Raw genomic sequence first — 10,483 nt, forward strand, 5'->3', positions numbered from 1 at the left:
TAAGGAGTCAGACGTGATGGAGGGGCTAACTAAAGATATCTGTTGCATAGTAAGTCCTCATACAATTAAAAATAACATCCTGGGATAATAGAATGAATCAGTCTCCCCGTGTTATTGACATTTAGGTTCAGATCAACAGCAAAAATTGAGTCAATACTAGATCTTATAAAACAAAGTCTTCTGGAGAGTGGGAGAGAGAAAAATGTGTTTAAAAGAGCTCTTTTCTTTTAAATGAATGCCTGTTACATTGGAGAACAGACTAAAATGTTTCCTCAAATCTTAACTCTTTGCATATTTTATTGACCCTCATGATATTTTTCTGGAAAAGAACATATTCTATATTTTTCTCATCATCTGTTGATCTGTTGGATGAGAGAAACAAACTTGTACCATTTCATTTTTATTCATCGTCACTTACAACTTTAGCAAAAGTTGTCCCTTATTCTTTTTTTCTTAAGCTTCTTACTCAAATGAAAGACTTTTCTCCTTCAATGTAAAACTTCCTACTATTTCAAGTAAACATCTTTGTAAGATATTAGTTTGATTTTGATTTGGATCCATTTTAATATTCTTTAAGCTGTATATTTGATATTTTATGTTAACATTAATGTTTGTTTTAGGTTCTTCTTTATTTTTCATCATCACTAATCCTCAAAAAGCAATCAATTTTTATCCAGTTTTATATTAAAATACAACTATTTTAAATGTTTCTGTTTTAAAAGAAAAGCAATCTTGCGTTCTTATAAATTTTTTTATCAATTTCAGTGTGAAATTTATTCTACCAAAAATTGCTTAAGCTTTCAACTAACTTGCAATATGTTATACAAGTTGCCTTAATAAGGAAAATGTTTCATTAAAAGTTACAAATGTGAAATCTGGGATTTTTCTTGATGTTATTTACAAAACATTCTTTTTTAATGGTTCTATTGTTATTGTGTGAATTTTGCTCTGATCATTGCCCATTGCTTCATCTCTTTTTAAAAATCATTTTCAGATATTTTTCCAAAATTTGTAGCCTACTCCATCTCTCCTATTTGACTGTGGTCTTCCACACCGCAGATATTTCTCAACATGTAACGGAATACATTACAGTCTCTATTTTTTTTTTTTTATTTTCTAAACATCTCTTCTTAATCTGAATGACCTACTTTGATTTATTTCCCCATTACCCTTTACTACTAATACATTTCTGATTTTAATTGAATGTAAGGTATAATGCAGGCTTGGAGTGTTAAGTGATGACTGTTTTCTTTATTTGAGTGTGGGGGTCATCACATTTTTATCAACTTTTCTTCTTTCCTAATGATCAGCATCCAGTTAAAGAAGCTGGAAGTATCTTTTCAGGCACATTTATCCATCTGTCAACCAAGATTGAATTTGTGAAAGGCGAATGGTTATTATTATTGTATTCTCAGGCACAGTTCCCTAATCTCATTGTCTTTGTTTTTTGAGGAGGTTGGTGTTTGGCTTTTTGAATTTTCTCTCTCTCTTTTTTTTTTTTTTTCAGGAAAAATAGCAGAGTATCATAAAATCCAACTAAAATAACATGGGTCAGAAAAGTATAATGAATGAATTCTAATCTCTACCTCTTCATCAGTGTGATAGCCATTCATCACTTATTTAATTCCATATGATTAGTTCCTTATGTATGAAATGTGAGGTTGATTCACTGCATGCTCTAGGGCAGACACAGTGATAAAGAAATGAAATGAGTACCAGTTTCGGCAAGCTCACAGATGCTTATGCAAGAATTTTTGTTTTATTTGAGAGTCAGTTCTGCATAGGGGTCTTGTGTTTCTGTATATCTTGTAAGTAGAGGCTCTGATGCCTTTTGTTCTGGCCTGTATTTCCCATAGAGTGAACAGTCTTGGAAATTAGCAGTGGTGTCTCTCTGCTAGACAGAAGGCAGTTTTATTTACTCTTCAATATAATAAAGTTACTGTTTCTTTCTAAGACACATGTTGGGCAGATTTACATTCAGCATCTTATAAAAGATTGGCAGACTTGTGCTTACTAAGGGAGAGAGGGATTGGAGGAGGTTGGATTGGGAGTTTGGGACCAGCAGATGCAAACTATTATACATAGGATGGCTAAACAGCAAGCTTCTATTGTGACTCACAGGGGATTATATTCAATATTCTATAATAAACCATAATGGAAAAGTTTTTTTTTTAGATGTTGGAGCTTCCTAAGTTTGGGGGTCCTTGGCTGTGATGCAAACACTATGTCCATAGAATCAACAATGGGCCCACATCTCATTTCTAACCTCTTGGGATTTAGGAAACAAGGAGAACAAACCCCCGTGAACAGGAAGCTCATGCTGTCTGCTAAACCATGAGTAGTAAAATCCTATATTTCTGACCCAGGAGTCTTGTGTTTGCTGTCAGCATACATGCATCTATGTCACACTAACTTAATAACTTACAAGTATAGTAAAATCTGAACCTTCCACAGTTCTTGACACTCTGGTATAAAATGGTGGGCAACAGAAATCTTTAATGAAGTAAATAAATAAAACTATTCTATAACCCTAAAATTTTCAGAAGTAGAAAACATATTTGGCAGTTTTCTCTATATAGTCAAAAACATAGTTAGAATCACTCTGCAGAAAAGGATGGTGGTCCAGGTGAAGGCCAAGTATATGTACGTGTGAACACCAAGGCTGATGAATTAGATGCACGTATCCTGGGAGAGGGGAGAATATATACAATACATTTAGTAAATCCAAAAAGTGAACATAAACTTCCAGTTTCAACAAATCATATAGTACTGATGCTATTGGGCATGAGAGATGGTGATCATGGAAGTAGAATAGAAAATAATAAAGAATGACTTTCTGAAGAGAAAAGAGTCTCTACGGTGATTGTGAGATGAGAGAACCAAAATCTGCAGAAGTCAAATTGGAGAAAGACTAGGAAGAGGTATTTGCTTTGATTAATAGAAGAACACTGGAAATATTTCAAGGACAATTTCAGTTGAGAGGTGAGTGTAGAAGGCTGAATGGAAATGACTAAAGAATAAATGGTATCCATTGATGCTTTCAAATTGTGATGCTAGAAAAGACTCTAGAGAGTCCCTTGTATAGCAAGGAGATCAAACCAGTCAATTCTAAAGGAAACCAACCCTGGATATTCATCAGAAGAACTGATGCTGGAGCTGAAGCTCCACTTTGGCCACCTGAAGTAAGTGAAGACCTTACTCTTTGAAAAAGACCCTGATGCTGGGAAGAATTGAAGGCAGGAGGAGAAGGGGCAACAGAGAATGAGATGGTTAGATGGCTAACAGACTCAATAGACATGTGTTTGAGTTAATTCCAGGAGATAGTGAAGGACAGGGAAGCCTGGTGTGCTGCAGTCCATGGGGTTGCAAAGAGTCAGGCAGGACTTAGCAACTGGACAGAAATCCTTTTGTTGATAGACATTTAGGTTCCTTCCATGTCCTAGCTATGTAGTACATATATACAACGGGATATTACTCAGCCATGAAAAGAAACAAATGTGAATCAGTTGAACTTATGTTAATTAACCTAGAGTCTGTTATACAGAGTGAAGCAAGTCATAAAGAGAAAAACAGATAACCTATAACATTGCATGAATGTGGAATCTAGAAAAATGGTACAGATTAATCTATTTGTAAAGCAGAAATAGAGATACAGATGTAGAGAACAAACATGGATACCAAGGGGAGACGGGTGGTGGGATGAATTGGGAAATTGGGATTGACATATATATATGCTATTGATTGACTATGTGTAAGATAGATAGTTAATGAGAACCTACCATATAGCACAGGGAACTCTATTAAATGCTCTGTGGTAACCTAAATGGGAAGGAAATTGAAAAAGAAGGGATATATGTATAAATACAGCTGATTCACTTTGTTGTATAGTAAAAACTAACACAGCATTGTAAAACAATTATACTCCATTAAAAATTAATAAAACAAAACAAATTTATCTTATTAGCCAAAAAATTAAATAGTTTCAAAGAACATTTATTTTAAAAGATAAAATCGTGCTTCATGCAAACATAAAGCAGACACATACCAAAGCTTTTATTTAATTCATTAATTGATGAAGGAGGCAGTAAGAAGACATCAGTAATTCACAGAAGGCTTCAAAGGACCACTCAAGAATGCTGAAATGATTTACAAATATACGTAAAACTGGTGAATATTCACAGAACAATAATCAACCATGTATCCACTAGGTGCAATTTGCATTTCTGCTAATATTCCATAACTTACAGTGGCAAAATGGTTCAAAAACATTGGAAGGCAGAGATAAACCTGAAAGATCCACTGGGAAGAACCTCTAGTGGGGGTTTTTAACATTTCATATTTTTTCACAGTTTTTCTTGTGATAGGATATAAGGAAATGCTGAAAGTGAAAACAGAAAGATGTAGGAAACTGAAACAAATTTTGCAATGCCTTATATTAGGAAAGATACTGAAATGAGATTATGACAGGAACAACTAAATAATTCTATAATCTTGATATGTAATTCACTTTTCAATGTGAATTTCTTATCAACAGTAAGAGCAGTTAGAATCCCAGCTAAGTTATGTTCAAATTTCGCTTTTAGCACAATGTTTTTGTTTTTTTTAACTTTGCAAATAAAAGCTTTCTCTGAATTCTGGCATAGAACAGAGAACTCTTCTGTTTGAAATGATAGAAAGGATGCTAGAGCACCTTTCCTTCATCTTCTTCACCTGTAAAACCCTAAGATATTTTTCAGCAACTAATGTAAATTTCTTATACAATTTTAAGGGAGGTGCAAGTTTCTATTCTTTATCAGATCATATCCTATATGGCTTTTCCTAAACTGTACATGCTTATATAGTTTGCATTGAAGTTTGGATTTTGGATTTATTGTATTGTTATATTATTCTGTTGTTTAACCTGCCTCATGATCATATGCAACAAGTTAATTTTAATATACAAAAGGATTAAATTTAATTTAAAATTTAGTTAGTCATACCTAGTGAAAATTAAAGTGGCAAAATATTTTAACATGAAACAATATAAAATTAAAGTGAGCTTAGAAGTATTTTTATTGCTATGATTGTCATTATATTAAATAGATTCTCATCTCATAGTAGAAAAAAGTAGTATGTATATATTTTTTCTGTTGGTTATATATATTAGAATATATTTTTCATGTATGATTGAACTGATATATTCTATTGAACAATTCTGTCTGTTATACTGTTCAACTTATATTTTATAGATGTAGTAGGTAGTGATTGAGAAAGGCCACTGTATAATTGATACGGGAGAAGGTATGACAAAATTTTATAGAAAAGGTAGCTTTCTTTTGGATCCATTTTAACTACTATTATTGAAGGAAATGTATAACGTGGCCCTTTGAAATCTAATTTTAGAAATTATTTTTTCATTCAGTTGGCTTTTTATGCAGCATAAGCCTGTTGTCACATTTAAAAACCTGTCATGTGGGCTCAAGATCTTGTTTTTAATCATGAGACCTGTGACAAAAGGGATCACTTTGAGTCTACTACTCCTTGACACATTTTATTAGGTCTTATAGTACAGTGAACTGAACTACTATATTTAAGAATTAAGACCCAAACACTTAATATATATTAAATGTTAAGATTTAGTTTTTGTGAAAGAATATGAACATTTGGTGACTTGAATAAAATTTAACTAGCTTTCCTTTTCTTCTCCCCCCCCCTTTAATTAATTGAATTAGTGACTTACTCTGAGATAATGCCAAAATGTTGATGGCATATGAAAAGTTATTTTTTTAATTTCAGTGAACTTTCTATCTTTTTTTAAAGAACAAACTTCTTGTTTTTCTGGACAAGCAAAATAGCAAAGGGCACAGAATGGAAAAGGTTGTTTTTGCTGACTTTGACTCAGCTGAGTGGTTTTCATAGGAGAACACTGAGTTTTTATTTTTGTGACTGCTCCTTTTCTTTCTATTGTATAACATTTTCCTATCTTGTTTCTATACCCAGGGTTACCTCTAAGGCCGGTTAGTAGCTTTTCTAATTTTCTCCCACATGTGACATTTTGGAAACTTCATGGCAGACAAAGGGCGAGAAAAATTACTTATGGTCTTCAAGAACATCATGCTCTTAAACCAAGTTTTGCAAACTCAAAAATCCCTAGAAATCAGAAATGTAATAGCAATGTAGGAAGAAGATGAACTTTGAGAAACATAGGTGTGGTTGACATACACCAAGCTGAACATTCATGCCTACAACCTGATGAGTCTGGAACTAAGTCTACATCTATGAAACCATCACCTCAGTCTATTCTGTAAGCGTGTCCATTATCTCCAAAAGTTTCTTTCTGCCCTCTTTATTTATTAAGAATATTTATTATCTATTCTCTTAGTAAATGTTAAGTACACACTTCAGTATCATTAACTGTAGGCTCTATAAGTGGTTACAAAAAGAAAAAAAAAAAAAGGAACAAGGGGGAGAAACCAGGGCTTTGGACAAGTTGGGGAGCATTTATACTTGGGAGAACATAGCTACTGCCTACTCCCAGGAAGTTGCTGCCAGATCTTCTGAAAATTTAAAGAGTTGGAAATTCAAACTTTTATGCAAAATCTCTTGGCTGTTAAGTGTTGGCAACTTAATCAGAGTTAACGTCAACAGCAGTCACATTTCGCAAGCTAAATCTCTGCAGGCCAAATTCAGCAAGGACTACAACCCAAGAAACTTTATAAGTAGTATATTTCGGCTATCCACGCAGCTCCCAGCCCTCTTTGAGCTCTGATCTCTTGGAGACGACAGAACTGCAAGAGTAAACTTCCTTCTTCTCTAAAAAAACTTTGTTCACATTGCTGCAAAAGTCTTTAACAAATACTGTTCAATCACAGCATGATATTTCTTAAGCAACAGTGGTCACTGATTACTGTTGAGGAGGGTTACCAGAAATGGCTCAGATGGTAAAAAATCTGCCTGCAATGCGGGAGGCCTGGGTTTGATCCCTGGGTTAGGAAAATCCCTGGAGAAGGGAACAACTACCCACTCCAGTATTTTTGCCTGGAGAATTCAATGGACAGAGGAGCCTGGCAGGCTACAGCCCATGAGATTGCAAAGAGCTGGATATGACTGAGCAACTTTCACATTCTCCAGATTGGAATTCCGAAGATTTAGGTTTCATGAAATTGAGTGAGAAATGAGAAATTTCATTTAAGTTTTGCCTTATATGCTTGTTGTGATGATGAAATGTGATAATATATTATAAAGTACTTTGTAGATTAGAAAGAACAGATATATCAGCTACCACCAGAATTCCAAGTTAGTATTACATAATGATAGCTTTTAAACTGATAAGAACAGATACTACACTTGATCTTAGCCAAAAGGCTGAGAAGCTAGTATTACTTAATGATAGCTTTTAAAACTTACGTGTTATCTCCTCACTTGTTGTTTTCCTGCTGGTCTCTATTCCTCCTGTAACACAATGTAAATTTTTCTGGCTTTTTATCAGTGTACCTTGGCCCATGACTCTAGTTCTGACTTAATAGTATTGCAGTGGCTCTTCCTTTTCATGAGAACTCTGATCTCTAGGTTAAAAATCTAGAATGCTGACCACATTTGTTCCTACCTTACTTGTCCTACAAAACGATTCTCTAGTGTTTTCTCTGTATAATTTTCTTTCCATGCAAGTTCCTTCCATAAAACTGTTTTCTCTTCAGAAGCAGATGCCATCTTAGAGTGAAATACTAGGCAAGTATTTGGCTCAGTGGAAATGAATCCACCATGCAGGAGATGTGGCAGGAGCTTCTGGTTTGATCCCTGGATCAGTAAGATCCCCTGGAGGAGAAAATAGTAACCCATTCCAGTATTCTTGCCTGGGAAATCCCATGAACAGAGGAGCTTGGTGGTCTACAGTCCATGGGGTTGCAAAAGATTTGAACACAACTTAGTAACCAAACAACAATGAATTCTATAAAGAAAATAAATTATTTGCAAAACTGCTGTATTTTCTAGCAAGCAGTTATGAACTTACATCTGAATTCTCTTGCTGCTGCTACATAGCCCCTTTTCTCACTCAAGCTGAGGTCTTAAGACAAGGAAGTTCTCAGGCATTTTATCTACTTTGGGGCCTTTACTTGAACCATACCCTTCAATTGATCCTCATCACCAACATTCTATCAGTGAAGAAGATGTTCTCTTTCAGGATCTAGTAGAAAACACATCATCTTCATTTAAATTTTCTCAGTTTTCCCAATTGATCTACTTCATATCTATCAACCCTTAAATATCAACTTGTGATAAAATATTTATTTCTGTTTCATTGGATTATTTGAAACATAATAATCCTCATAATAAACCTCTTATTCTTAACTCTACTTAAGTTATTCAAAGGCCTGGGACATTTATTTTAATGAATATAATAATAACAATAGTCACTATTTATTGCTTACTTTTCATATTTTGAGCTCCTGCCAAGTGTTTTACGTTTGTGTGTGGGTGTACTCAGTTGTGGCTGACTCTTCATGACCCAATAGACTGTAACGCACCAGGCTCCTCTGTCCATGAGATTTTCCAGGCAAGAATTCTGCGGTGGGTCGCCTTGCCTTCTCTGGGGGATCTTCCCAACTCAGGGATCAAACCCGTGTCTCTTGCATCTCCTGCATTGACGGATGGATTCTTTACCCCTGTACCACCTGATTATACATTTACTATCTCATTTAAGCTTCACAAAAGTCCTGTGAGGTAAATAGTATTGAGTCCCTTTGTACAGAAGAGAGAGTGAAGACACTGTTCTCTCATCTTCCCAGCAAAGAAAAGTCAGAGCTAGAATTTGAACCAGACAGTACAGGATGAAGTTGTTCAGTTGTTCAGTCATGTCCAACTCTCTGTGACCCCATGGATTGCAGCACCCCAGGCTTCCCTGTCCTTCACCAACTCCTGGAGTTTGCTCACACTCGTGTCCTTTGAGTCGGTGGTGCCATCGAACCATCTCAAAGTTCTCTGTGCATAAAAGTATTCAGCACATTTTTAATGGAACCAGCGGGCCAATTTGCTGTTCAAATTCTTTAACTCATAGGATTCTCTGTTTCATCACTGATAAGAAACAGCAACAAAAATTTTGGAAAGTATATACCAGTTTGTGAAATGATCAAAACTAAAGGTAAATATGCTCTTCTAAAGGGAACTCTTCAATTTTAATTTTTTCAATAAGAAAACCATATATGAGAAAATAGGAATATGATGGTTTTCAAAGTAAGATGTTTTCTTTTTAGAGAAAATGCAAAGTTGTTTTATTTTTTCCAAATGTTTGTCAAATTATGGTCAATTAGCCAAATAATATCCTCTGCCTGTTTTTGTAAATAGAGTTTTCTTGTAACACAGCCATGCCCAGTCATTTCCCTATTGTTGATAACTGCTCTCACATTTCAGTGGCAGTGTTGAGTAGCTACCTTGTAAGGAAAGATTTTCTGCCCCTGTTCTAAATAAAAGACATTTTAAAACTTGCATGTCTTCTCTCTTTGACACAGAATTACACTTGGAAGAAATGCACATATCTAAATGGTTCTTAAATTCTACACTCAAGATTATATTTGCATCTTCAGGAGTCATATAAAATAACACTGGGAATCCTCATGAACATTCTGAAGATTACCTACCAAAAAGAAGTGAATGACTCACCCAAGCTTACTATAATAGCTTGAGCTCACGCAACTCTATTATACCATTGTTCTACCTACACTGAACAATGTATAACTGCTGCCCTCCATGCTTCCATTAAGTTTGTCTGAAATTCAAGGAATAGCTGATTAAAAATTGTATATGATTATATTTACAAGAAACTATAAAAGCTCCATGCATTAAATTACATTGTCTTCCCTTAAATTCCTCAAGTAATGACTTTTAATCATTAGGAAATAGCTGTACATTCCATTAGTTATTTAAAATCTCCACGTTCCTCTGATACTTAAATTGAAATATTTTTAGTTGTCTCCAACAATGGAACATATGAAATGAATGTCGTTTTCTCTATAAGCACATTCTTTGCGTTGATGTTTAACCATATTGACTGTATTTCAGATAATGTAGAAAGGATTCCTGTTGTTAATTCATGGCACAGAATCTCTTTGAGTGATGTTTCCATTGTCATAGCATCCTATACATTTCACAATACAGTTCTTAGAATGCTCTATTAGTCAGACTATCTCTTTGACCATATATTCAAATGGACTGTAGAGATTATTAACTTGCCCTTGGCAAATAGATTTATTTTTCTAAGACAAATGCTTTTATAAATTCAGTGTGTGACAGTTTTATTACAAATTGTAAATAGAATGCCCTGCCAGATTTTTATGACAGCCATTGCTAACTCATTTGAGCCCTTATTACATTTCAAGCTTTCATGTTTGTGTGTGGTTTTTTTTTTTTTTTTTTTTTTGATCACTCACAAGACTATATTGAGATGTTGAGATGTTGCAAGTTTTACATTTTAGTGTTGGATTTATATAGTTGGCCCTTTCAATAGTAG

At 34.5% G+C, this 10,483-nt stretch overlaps 1 pseudogene; it reads right to left on the reverse strand.

Annotated features, from left to right (window-relative positions):
* Positions 1-7,218: 7,218 nt before the first annotated feature.
* LOC122687625 lies at positions 7,219-7,356 on the reverse strand (annotated as a pseudogene).
* Positions 7,357-10,483: the final 3,127 nt, after the last annotated feature.

This window comes from Cervus elaphus, chromosome 31 (genome assembly GCF_910594005.1).
Source record: "Cervus elaphus chromosome 31, mCerEla1.1, whole genome shotgun sequence".
Lineage (NCBI taxonomy): Eukaryota > Metazoa > Chordata > Mammalia > Artiodactyla > Cervidae > Cervus > Cervus elaphus.